This window comes from Fistularia commersonii, chromosome 22, assembly GCF_037954325.1.
Source record: "Fistularia commersonii isolate RoL2024-O1a breed Wild chromosome 22, RoL_Fcom_v1.0, whole genome shotgun sequence".
NCBI classification, from domain to species: domain Eukaryota; kingdom Metazoa; phylum Chordata; class Actinopteri; order Syngnathiformes; family Fistulariidae; genus Fistularia; species Fistularia commersonii.
In genome coordinates, this window is record NC_141305.1 from 13,959,023 (window position 1) to 13,971,525 (window position 12,503).

Consider the following 12,503-nt stretch of genomic DNA (forward strand, 5'->3'; position numbering starts at 1 on the left):
ATGTTCTTCCACAGCTCTGGTCTTGGCTATTGTGGAGAGGTTGGATTTTGTTTGATTGGGTGTGTGGACGGGTATCTTTTGTACAGGTAAGAAGTTCAAACCAGTGCAGTTAATACAGGTAATGAGTGGAGAACAGGGGGGGCTTCTTAAAGAAAAGCTTATTGGTCTGTGAGAGCTGCCATTCTTGCTGGTTGTAGGTGATCCAATAGTTATGTCGTGCAATAAAATGCAAATTGATTATTTGAAATTATTGTGGAGACGAAGGCAAGTTCTAACACAAACACAAAGCTGACAGTCAACTTCCTCGGACCATAATGCCCCTGACCAAAACCACGCCCCCAGCCTATAGTGCCGTGGGGTGAGAGGCCACGCCCTTTAGCATTCGCTTTACAAAAAACAACTTTACACGAGTGTTTAATTCAGTGCTTTTTTTATTGACATGTAAGTGTAAAGGGGAGTGCTGTAGGTGTTTTAAAGTAATATGTAGCAGTTTGTGTCACTGCCCCCACCGGCTCTGACTGTCTCTCCGGTCCCTCCACTGGAAGGCTTCCCTGCTCAGCTAGCCGGTGTACCAGCTGAAAAATAAAACAGTACACATGCAAATTGTGTAACTATTTATATTGCATCTTTTTTCAGCAGACATCAAGAAAGGCCTCTTACTAAAAGAAATGAAAAAGTAAATGGAAGTGTCAGAAACACAAATAAAAAGTTCCAAGCTAAAAATGAGGCAGCAGCACAACAAGGTTGTAAAAGAATGACAGTACAAACTCAAACGACAAAAAACAAGGTTTTTAGCTAATCTGAAAGCCTCTTCTAAGTTAGAACTGAAGAAGCCTCTCGGATGAGGGGTGAAATGTCTTCAAGAGAAGAAATTCAAGTCCAGTTTTTCATGATCTGAGAGGCCACAGATCTCAAGTTATGTGCAAAGCTGTTGTGCAAGGTCTCCACTTGATGAAGAATAGAGTGTGGTTTATCCGAAACATTATTTTTTCTTGAATGCAGCGACCCAGAAGTGCTTTAGTTGTTGCTGTTGGTAGTAAAATACTATTTTCTAAAGTATTTGATTGGAAGTCACGTGACATTATCATAAGAATTATGTTTTTTGTTCCGCTAAAATTCTCCATATTGTTCTAAACAAACCCTATGTGATATGTATCATCATTTTGCTGTGTGCTGTGTGTCCTGTGCTGTAACTCTGTGGTAATATTTTCAATTACTTTCACAAGGAAACAATGTGGATAACTATAATTTACTTATAATTACTTATACTTACATACTTATAATTTACTCAAATGCTACATACACTAAAATGTTATTTGGAGTTGGATATTAAATTGACCCCTCTGTGCGCTGCCACCTTAGCGTGGTAGAGAGGTTCGTGTGTCCCAGCGATCTTGGGAGCAATGTTATCGGGGGCTAGATATATTGGACTCACCCCAATGCAAAGTGTTGGGTCTGGAACCAGGCCGCTCAAGAGGGGCTGGATTCATTTTTATTCTGGAGTTGCCCAGAGTGAGAGGCGCAGGGTAGGCATATTGATTGGGACAAATGGCTCCCTGATCTGAACCCGAGTTATTAGACTTCTGTGCTCGTCATGGATTGTCCATAATGAATACCATGTTCAAGCACAAAGATGTCCATATATGCACTTGGCACCAACACATCTTAGGCCAGAGTTCTTTGATCAACCCTGTGGTCGTATTTTGGGCTCGTGTCTGCATGCACTGGACACTTGGGTGAAGAGAGGGGCGGAGCTGTCAACTGATCACCACCTGGTGGTGAGCTGGCTCCGATGGTGGGGGAGAATTCCGGTCAGACCTGGTAGACCCAAACGTAATGTGATGGTCTGCTGGGAATGTCTGGCAGAGTCTCCTGTCAGAAGGAGTTTCAACTCCCACCTCCAGCAGAACTACAACCAAGTCCCGAGGGAGGCGGGAGACTTTGAGTCCGAATGGGCCTTGTTCAGTGCTTCTATTGTCAAGGTGGCAGACCAGAGCTGTGGTCGTAAGGGACGGCAACTCTCGAATCCGCTGGTGGACTCCAGGAGTGAGGGATGCCGTCATAATGAAGAAGGAGTCCTATCAGGACTGGATGGAAGGATGCATATTAAATTGAATTTATGTTTGAGTCTGTTGGCCTCTGTCAATCTAATAAAAATATAATAAAAGTAAACTGAAGTTAACTAAAGTACTCTAAACTATAATGTACTTTCACACGTTAGGTTAAATCAATTTGCCCAAGTTAATTTTAGAGTGTATTGTTTTTCTTATTTTTCATTTTGTGCATGAGCCACAAAAGCTCTTTTCAGTTTTCATCCTGTGTCTAGTGGGAGCAATAGCTAACAAACACTTTTTCACATATGAGACACAGTTAGAACTCTTTTACACAGAAGAACCAGTCGAATCATTACTATTGATAAAAAAGAGGGACAAGAAAAAAAAGACAGATTGAAGAGGGTGCTTGGTACAGATTTCATGGAAGTAACCAGTTTAATGAGTTATTGGAAGGGAAAAGTTCTACATAGTGATTGGCCAAGACAAAGGAATGCTATATATGGTTCCATCTTTAGTTTCAATGGTATATGTGGAGTGAACTTTGCCAAGCTTATTAACAGAAGAAATTGGAATAGCAGGTAAGCCCTATTGGAAGTTTAACCCATATTATTATTGTCTGTTAAAAGTCTCAAAAATTGTGCAAGTGAAGCTTTGTGTATATCAACCAATGAGTCGGGTGTAGTATTAATTAAAAACAGAGCCTTAACAAGTAATATGTAATTAAAGTGAGGGGCTAAAGTAAGAGATTGTATAATATTTAGGGTTGATTTCAGGACCAGAAAAGAAAATATTAAGACTAGACAGAAAATAGTCTAATATTTCCATATAAGCAAATCTGCCAATGGAGAAGCAGGAAAAGTCAGGGTTAAACCCAGCAGAAATTGTACTTTTATTCTACCAAATTGCTTTATAAACCTTTGTTAGAGCTACCAAGGTTTTGCTCCTTCTCCCTGGAATTTTGCTGAAGGAAAGACATACTGTACATTATGTTTTTTGGCCTTCTGCTTTTTTTTTTTTTTTTTAAATTAGGCTTTTTGGTGTTTTTTTTAAAGCTACTTAACTGTAGAAAACAGTGGACAGAAAAGTAGGCCAGAAATAATTGTAAAAAAAGGAATTTTACTGATAACAAAGTTGCAATAACCAAGAGCAAGATATGGGTACAATCCAAGTACTGCTACTCAGACAAAATACATAAATGTAAAAGTAAAATATTACCTGCCGCTACATTTCTTTCAAAGTATACCTCATTGGTAATGTTGCCCCTTGGTCGGTACTGCCCGACCACGTAGACCTCTCTGCCATTGGTGGCCATGCCCACTCCCAGTTCAGTGCTGTCCTTCCAAACAACCTGAGTAAAATGACCTGGAGAAAAACATTCATGAGGTAGAATCACTATGTGCTGTTGAGAAGAGATATATATTTACACAAATTTTGAGATCAGTCAATTGGTAATTGTTGACAAATGCAGCATCAGGGCAGCACGGGCTGGTGTCTCCCTGAACCCGGATAAATGTAGAGGTTTGCGCCAGGATGGGCATCCGACGTAAAACTTTTGCCAAAAGGTAGAGGTAGCAAGGTGCCAAAAATGTAGAGGTAGAAAAGGCAAAACAAAGGGCATACAATGACTTCTATGCTCGGTTTGAAAGTAAGGAAGGAGAGAATGATTTATAAAGGTTGTCCCAGCAGAGAGATAAAAATGGAAAGTATCCGGATGATGACGGATAGAGAGGGAAATGTATTGAAAGATGCTAGAAGAGTGATCGGAAGACGCGGAGAGTACTTTGAAGAGCTGATGAATGAAGAAAATGAAAGAGAGGCAAGGGTAGAAGAGGTGACTATTGTAGACCCCAAAGTAGCAGAGATTAGTAAAAGTGAAGTGAGGAATGCATTGAAGAGGATGAAGAGTGGAAAGGCAGTTGGTCCTGATAATAAACCTGTGGAGGTGTGGAAGTGTTTAGGAGAGGCAGTGGGAGAGTTTCTGAGTAGATTATTCAACAAGATCTTAGAGTGTGAGAAGATGCTTGGAGAATGGAGTGTGATGGTGTGATGGTGCCCATTTCTAAGAATAAGGGGGATGTGCAGAACTGCAGCAACTATCGAAGGATAAAATTGATGAACCATACAATGAGGTTAGAAAGAGTAGTGTAGAATATAGAAGTGTAGAAGAGTAGGGAAGGAGTGGTGGGAACTTGACAGAGAGCAGAAGTCAGCATTTGTGAACAGCAGTATGGCTTCGTGCCGAGAAAGAGTACTACAGATGCGGTATTTGTGTTGAGAATGCTAAGAGAGAAGTACAGAAAAGGTCAAAGGGAGCTTCAATGTTAGATAGAGTAGGTGAATTCTCTGTGGAAACCCCTGAAGGGAAAAGCTGAAAGGAGAGGAAGAAAATTAGTATTGGTTGACTGAAGTCAGCATTAGTAAGCAACTATATGGCTTCATGCCCAGAAAGAGTACCACAGTATTTGCCAGAGGAACTCTGGTACTGTATGAGGAGGTCTGGAGTGGCAGAGAAGCATGTCAGATTGGTGCAGGACATGGATCCAAACTGTGAAACAATGAGGTGGGCTGCAAGAGTGACAGAGAAGTACAAGAGGAAGGTGGGACTACACCAGAGATCAGCTCTGAGACCCTTCTTGTTTGCCATGTTGTGCTGATGGACAGGCTAAGAGATGAGGTTAAACAGGAATCTCTATGGACCATGATGTTTGCAGATGGCATTGTGATCTGTGGTGAGAACGGAAAGCAGGTGGTGGATAATCTCAATAGGTGGAGGTATGCTCCAGAAAGGAGAGGCATGAAGGTTATTTGCAGCAAGGCAGAATAATGTGTGAGAATGAGAAGTACCCAAATGGAAAAGTGAGGCTACAGGAGATGGAGATAAAGAGGGTTGAATTTTTTTAAAAACTCCAGGTCAACAGTCCAGAGCAATGGAGAGTGTGGAAAAATGGTGAAGTACTTTCAAGGTTGGAACAGTTGGAGAAAATAGTAAGTAGGTAATATGTGATGAGCCAAAATGAAAGGAAAGTTATTCAAGTGGTGAGACCAGTGATGCTGTATGGTTTAGACAGGAAGCAGAGCTGGAGGTAGCAGGGCAAGTTAGATGCTTTGGAGACAAGGTCCCCCAGACTGGGTTTATTTGTTTGTTATTTAAATAGTGAATATTTTGGTAGAAGAATGCTAAGGTTGGATCTGTCAAGCATGAGGCCTGGGGGAAGACCAAAGAGAACATTTTTGGACGTAATGGAAGAGGACATGAAGTTAGTTTGTGTGAGAGAGGAGGATCGAGAGAATAGAGATTACATGGAAGAGGTTGACTCGCTGTGGCAACAACTGAAGGGAGTACCTGGAAAGAGAAGAAAACATAATGCTTGAAGGGTGAATGGTTGTAAATGATGGCTTCTCTCCAAGGCTTGTGGGCACACATTTGTCTTGGGGGTTTTACCTGTGTTGACATTGAATCCAGGGCTGCTCCAGTTATAATCCTTAGCCTCGCTATACCAGGAATCTACAGCTTCTTTTCCTAAACAGACAGAAATAAATGCCACTGTTTATCAGGGAGATGCAGGGGAATTGAAAATGCCAAAAGTATGTGTTTACTATGTGGAAGAAAAATACTGGGAGAATATTTTGAGAAGCACTTATATTGGAAATAGAAGACAGACTAAAGGAAACAACAAATAACATCCATCCAGCCATTGTCTACTGCTTATCCTACTGAGTCACCTGTGATGCTAGAGCAGGCCTGGCCAACCTGTGGCTCCCAAGCCACATGCGGCTCTTACGTTCATGTCGATTCTTGTATTTGTGCGTTTTTTTTTTGCTGTGCGCGGAGAACACTGGAGCGGCACGTGATCGCACAAGTAAAAAACACACAAACACAAAAGTCGACATGAACGTAAGAGCCCCATGCGGCTCAGGAGCCACAGGTTGGCCAGGCCTGTGCTAGAGCCTATCCCAGCTGCCATTGCTCGAGGCAGGGAACACCCTGGAGTGGTCGTCAGTCAATTGCAAGGCCACATAAAGAGACAAGCAACCATTCATTCTGTCATTTGCACTTCTGGGCAATTTTTCCCAACTAACATGCTGTATGTTTTTGGACTGTGTGGGAAACTGGCAAAAAAACCCATGCAGAACTCCACACAGAGAGGTCCCCTCTCAGAATGGAACTAGTGTCCTTCAAACTCTGAGGCCAAAGCTGCATCACCCAACAAATAACGTTCTTATCTGAAATAAGTTCTTCTTCTTCTTCTTCTTCTTCTTCTTCTTCTTCTTCTTCTTCTTCCTCTTCTGATCACAATGTCAACTGGAAACATCATGGTCCATGGAGATTCCCATCTAACCTCATCTGTCAGCCTGTCTATCACCACTGCAAACAAGAGGGGGATCAGAGCTGATCCCTGATGGAGTCCCACCTCCACCATGAATTTCTCTGTTCCCCGTACAGCACACTGTACCACTGTCTCACAGCAAACATACATGTCCTGCACCAGTCTAACATACTTCTCTGCCACTCAAGACTTCTTCATACAATACCAGTGCTCCTCTCTTGGGACCCTGTCATATGCTTTTTCTAGGTCTACAAAATCACAATGCAGCTCCCTCTGGCCTTCTCATTACTTCTCTATACTGCATCTGTAGTATTCTTTCTAGGCATGAAGCCATATTGCCGTTCACAAATGCTGACTTCTGCTCTCAGTCTAGTTTCCACTACTCTTTCCCATAACTTCATTTGATGGCTCATCAACTTTATCCCTCTGTAGTCACCGCAATTCTTCACATCCCCCTTATTCTTAAAAATGGGCACCATCACACTTTGTCTCCATTGTTCAGGCATCTTATTACTGTCTAAGATCCTGTTGAATAATCGAGACCATCTGCCTTTTCACTCTTCATCCTCTTCAATGTCCTCCTCACTTCACTTTTACGAATCTTTGTTACTTTGGGGTCTACAATAGTAAACCTCTTCTACCCTTTCCTCTCGTTCATATTCCTCATTCACAAGCTCTTAAAAGTACTCTTCCCATCTTCCCATTACTCTTCTAGCATCTGTCAATACATTTCCCTCTCTATCCTTAATCACCCAGACCTGTTGTACATCCTTTCCATAATTATCTCTTTTTCGCCAACCTTTATAGATCGTTCTCACCCTCCTTACTATCCAACCGAGCATACAGGTCATCGTACTCCATTTGTTTTGCCTTTTCTACCTCTATCTTTACCTTACGTTGTATCCCCCTGTACTCCTGTCTGTTCTCTTCAGTCCTCTCAGTATCCCACCTCTTATTTGTTTACCACTTTCTCTGTATATACTCTTGCACTTCCTCATTCCACCACCAAGTCTCCTTATCTACTTTCCAGATGATACGCCAAGTACCCTTTCTCAACTTCTCCCTGAAAACCATTCAACACTCCCCCTTTTCACCTTCCACCACTTTGTCGTCTGCTCTGCCTTTGTCCTCTTGATCTTCCTTGTCACCAGAGTCATCCTACAAACCACCATCCTATGCTGTCTGGCAACACTGTCACCTACAACTACTTTACAGTCACTGATCTATTTCAGGTTATCTCATCTATACAAGATGTAGTCTGCCTGCATGCTCCTACCTCTGCTCTTTTAAGTTACCCTATGTTCCTGTTTTTTTCTGGAAAAAAAGGTGTCCACTACAGCCATTTCCATCCTTTTTGCAAAATCTACTCAAGGTCCATCTGTCCCTCTGAATTTCCTATCCTGTATACCAAATCTGTCCGAAACTTCTTCATCCTCTGTATTGCTTTCCCCAACATGTCCATTGAAGTCTGCACCAAATACCAGTCTCTCATTTCTGGGGATATTCTGCATCACTTCACCTAACTCATTCCAGAACTTCTCTTTCTCCTCAAATTCACATCCTACCTGTGGAGCATAGCCACTAACAACATTGAGCATCACACCTTCAATTTCCAATTTTAGACTCACTCAGTGTCTACCTGACACTCTTTTCCCCTCCAGAACATTCCTACCAAACTCCGTCTTCAAGATAATTCCCACCCCATTTTTCTTCTTATCAGTACCATGATAGAACAACATAAAGCCTACTCCTAAGCTTCTGGCCTTACTACCTTTCCACCTGGTCTCCTGGGTACACAGTATATCCACCTTCCTTCTCTGCATCATGTCAACCAACTCTCTACCTTTTCCTGTCTTAGTTCCAATATTCAAAGTCCCCACTCTCAGTCCCAGGTTCTTTCCTTTCCTCTTCTCTCTCTTCTTCCGGACATGCCTTCCTTCTATCCTTCTTTGACCTACGATAGCCCAGTTTCCATTGGTACCCTGTAGGTACCAGTAGACCCTGTAGGTACCAGTGGCAGTCCTTGTTAACCCCGGCCCCAACAATCTGATATGAGATTATTAGATCTGATTCGCATGTTTGGTTTTGGCAAAAGTTTCACGCCAGAGGCCCTTCCTAAAGAAACCCTCTGCATTCATCTGGGCTTGGGACCGGCTCAGGAAGACATTGAATGAAAGAATGAATGAATGAATGTAGACGTCAAGCCACTATCCAGAAGAAAATAGCACACTTCCAGGTGTACATTGGAAGACGCAGCTCAAAGACAACCTGCTGAGTGACCAGGAAAACAGTGCCTGAAAAAGGCTGAACTCAGAGAAACCTTGATCATGGCATTACAGGAGTAAGCCTTGAACACAAACTACCATACCAGACAAGCTGCAGGCTTTGTAAATATGCCCCTGAAATAATTCAGCACATAACAGCAGAGTAAAAGCATCTGTCAAAAATAGCATACAGGGAGTGTCAGGGAGCAAAACAACACGGAATAATGGCTAAAAGATTCGGTAAGAGAAAAATAGATTCAGAATGCAGGATATTGAACCTGCAGTGGACAAACGATAACTTTTTTGTTCAAGTCAAGGAAAAGGCTGTTTGTCTCATCTGTCAAGAGACAGCGGCTGTTCAAAGAATACAATCTGCTCTGACGCTATAAATCCTGTCACAAAGATAAGTATGATAGCTTGCAAGGCCAAATGTGAGCAGACAAGCTCTCAAAGGTAAGAAGTTGAAGTTTGTACTCTTAGCTCAGCTGAAACACTCGTTTGTTCGAGCAAGCTTTCGGGTTGCCCAACTGATAGCAAGCAGCGGTAAACCTCTCACCGATGGAGAATTTGCCAAGAAATGTTTGAATGCTGTCGTGGAGGAGGTGTGTCCCGAGAAGAAAGAGGTCTTTAATGTTGTGAGTCTGTCGGCGACTACAATCACAAGACGGATTAAAGAAATTAGGTAATGTATATGCTCAGCTGCAGCAGAAGATGAAAGACTTGGACTTTTTTTCAATAGCACTGGATGAGAGTACACATGTGCAGGACACAGCGCAGCTGCTAATTTTTATTTGTAGAGTTAGCGTAAACTTTGAAATGTCCGAGGATCTGGCAGCCCTCCAGAGTCTCAAAGGGACTATGACAGGGGAGAATATTTTTGGCAAAGTATGCCAAACCACGGAAGAGTTGAAACTGGACTGGTCAAAGCTTGTTAGCGTCACAAGTCAACTGCCTAATTCACCAGCAAGCACTGTGCTGCAAAGTGCTGAAGTAGGACTCTGTCTTGAAGGTTTTGGCATAAATGGTGATAAAATAGTGGTAAAAGTTTTATGGCAGATGCCCTTCCAACGCAACCCTCTGCATTTATCCGGGCTTGGGACCGGCTCAGGGAGACACTGCACCATGCCCCTGTGAGGCTGGCTCGGGGAGACACCGGCCAGAGGTTGGTCATCGTACTCCATTTGTTTTGCCTTTTCTACCTCTATCTTTACCTTACGTTGTATCCCCCTGTACTCCTGTCTGTTCTCTTTAGTCCTCTCAGTATCCCACCTCTTATTTGTTTACCACTTTCTCTGTATATACTCTTGCACTTCCTCATTCCACCACCAAGTCTCCTTATCTACTTTCCAGATGATACGCCAAGTACCCTTTCTCAACTTCTCCCTGAAAACCATTCAACACTCCTCCCTTTTCACCTTCCACCACTTTGTCGTCTGCTCTGCCTTTGTCCTCTTGATCTTCCTTGTCACCAGAGTCATCCTACAAACCACCATCCTATGCTGTCTGGCAACACTGTCACCTACAACTACTTTACAGTCACTGATCTATTTCAGGTTATCTCATCTATACAAGATGTAGTCTGCCTGCATGCTCCTACCTCTGCTCTTATAAGTTACCCTATGTTCCTGTTTTTTTCTGGAAAAAAGGTGTGCACTACAGCCATTTCCATCCTTTTTGCAAAATCTACTCAAGGTCCATATGTCCCTCTGAATTTCCTATCCTGTATACCAAATCTGTCCGTAACTTCTTCATCCTCTGTATTGCTTTCCCCAACATGTCCATTGAAGTCTGCACCAATTACCAGTCTCTCATTTCTGGGGATATTCTGCATCACTTCATCTAACTCATTCCAGAACTTCTCTTTCTCCTCAAATTCACATCCTACCTGTTGAGCATAGCCACTAACAACATTGAGCATCACACCTTCAATTTCCAATTTTAGACTCACTCAGTGTCTACCTGACACTCTTTTCACCTCCAGAACATTCCTACCAAACTCCGTCTTCAAGATAATGCCCACCCCATTTTTCTTCTTTTCAGTACCATGATAGAACAACATAAAGCCTACTCCTAAGCTTCTGGCCTTACTACCTTTCCACCTGGTCTCCTGGGTACACAGTATATCCACCTTCCTTCTCTGCATCATGTCAACCAACTCTCTACCTTTTCCTGTCTTAGTTCCAATATTCAAAGTCCCCACTCTCAGTCCCAGGTTCTTTCCTTTCCTCTTCTCTCTCTTCTTCCGGACATGCCTTCCTTCTATCCTTCTTTGACCTACGATAGCCCAGTTTCCATTGGTACCCTGTAGGTACCAGTGGACCCTGTAGGTACCAATGGCGGTCCTTGTTAACCCCGGCCCCAACAATCTGATATGAGATTATTAGGTCTGATACGCATGTTTGGTTTTGGCAAAAGTTTCACGCCAGAGGCCCTTCCTAAAGAAACCCTCTGCATTTATCTGGGCTTGGGACCGGCTCAGGAAGACATTGAATGAAAGAATGAATGAATGAATGTAGACGTCAAGCCACTATCCAGAAGAAAATAGCACACTTCCAGGTGTACATTGGAAGACGCACCTCAAAGACAACCTGCTGAGTGACCAGGAAAACAGAGCCTGAAAAAGGCTGAACTCAAAGAAACCTTGATCATGGCATTACAGGAGTAAGCCTTGAACACAAACTACCATACCAGACAAGCTGCAGGCTTTGTAAATATGCCCCTGAAATAATTCAGCACATAACAGCAGAGTAAAAGCATCTGTCAAAAATAGCATACAGGGAGTGTCAGGGAGCAAATAACACGGAATAATGGCATAAAGATTAGGTAAGAGAAAAATAGATTCAGAATGCAGGATATTGAACCTGCAGTGGACAAACAATAACTTTTTTGTTCAAGTCAAGGAAAAGGCTGTTTGTCTCATCTGTCAAGAGACAGCGGCTGTTCAAAGAATACAATCTGCTCTGACACTATAAATCCTGTCACAAAGATAAGTATGATAGCTTGCAAGGCCAAATGTGAGCAGACAAGCTCTCAAAGGTAAGAAGTTGAAGTTTGTACTCTAAGCTCAGCTGAAACAGTCCTTTGTTCGAGCGAGCTTTCGGGTTGCCCAACTGATAGCAAGCAGCGGTAAACCTCTCACCGATGGAGAATTTGCCAAGAAATGTTTGAATGCTGTCGTGGAGGAGGTGTGTCCCGAGAAGAAAGAGGTCTTTAATGTTGTGAGTCTGTCGGCGACTACAATCACAAGACGGATTAAAGAAATTAGGTAATGTGTATGCTCAGCTGCAGCAGAAGACGAAAGACTTGGACTTTTTTTCAATAGCACTGGATGAGAGTACACATGTGCAGGACACTGCGCAGCTCCTAATTTTTATTTGTAGAGTTAGCGTAAACTTTGAAATGTCCGAGGATCTGGCAGCCCTCCAGAGTCTCAAAGGGACTATGACAGGGGAGAATATTTTTGGCAAAGTATGCCAAACCACGGAAGAGTTGAAACTGGACTGGTCAAAGCTTCTTAGCGTCACAAGTCAACTGCCTAATTCACCAGCAAGCACTGTGCTGCAAAGTGCTGAAGTAGGATTCTGTCATGAAGGTTTTGGCATAAATGGTGATAAAATAGTGGTAAAAGTTTTATGGCAGATGCCCTTCCTACGCAACCCTCTGCATTTATCCGGGCTTGGGACCGGCTCAGGGAGACACTGCACCATGCCCCCGTGAGGCTGGCTCGGGGAGACACCGGCCAGAGGTTGCATTTCTTATCTGAAATAAAGTATAGCCTCATAATTATAGCCTAAATTTGTAACATACCAAACCAGCAACAAAGGTAAAGCAAACAAAGAAGCAAAACAAATAACAGC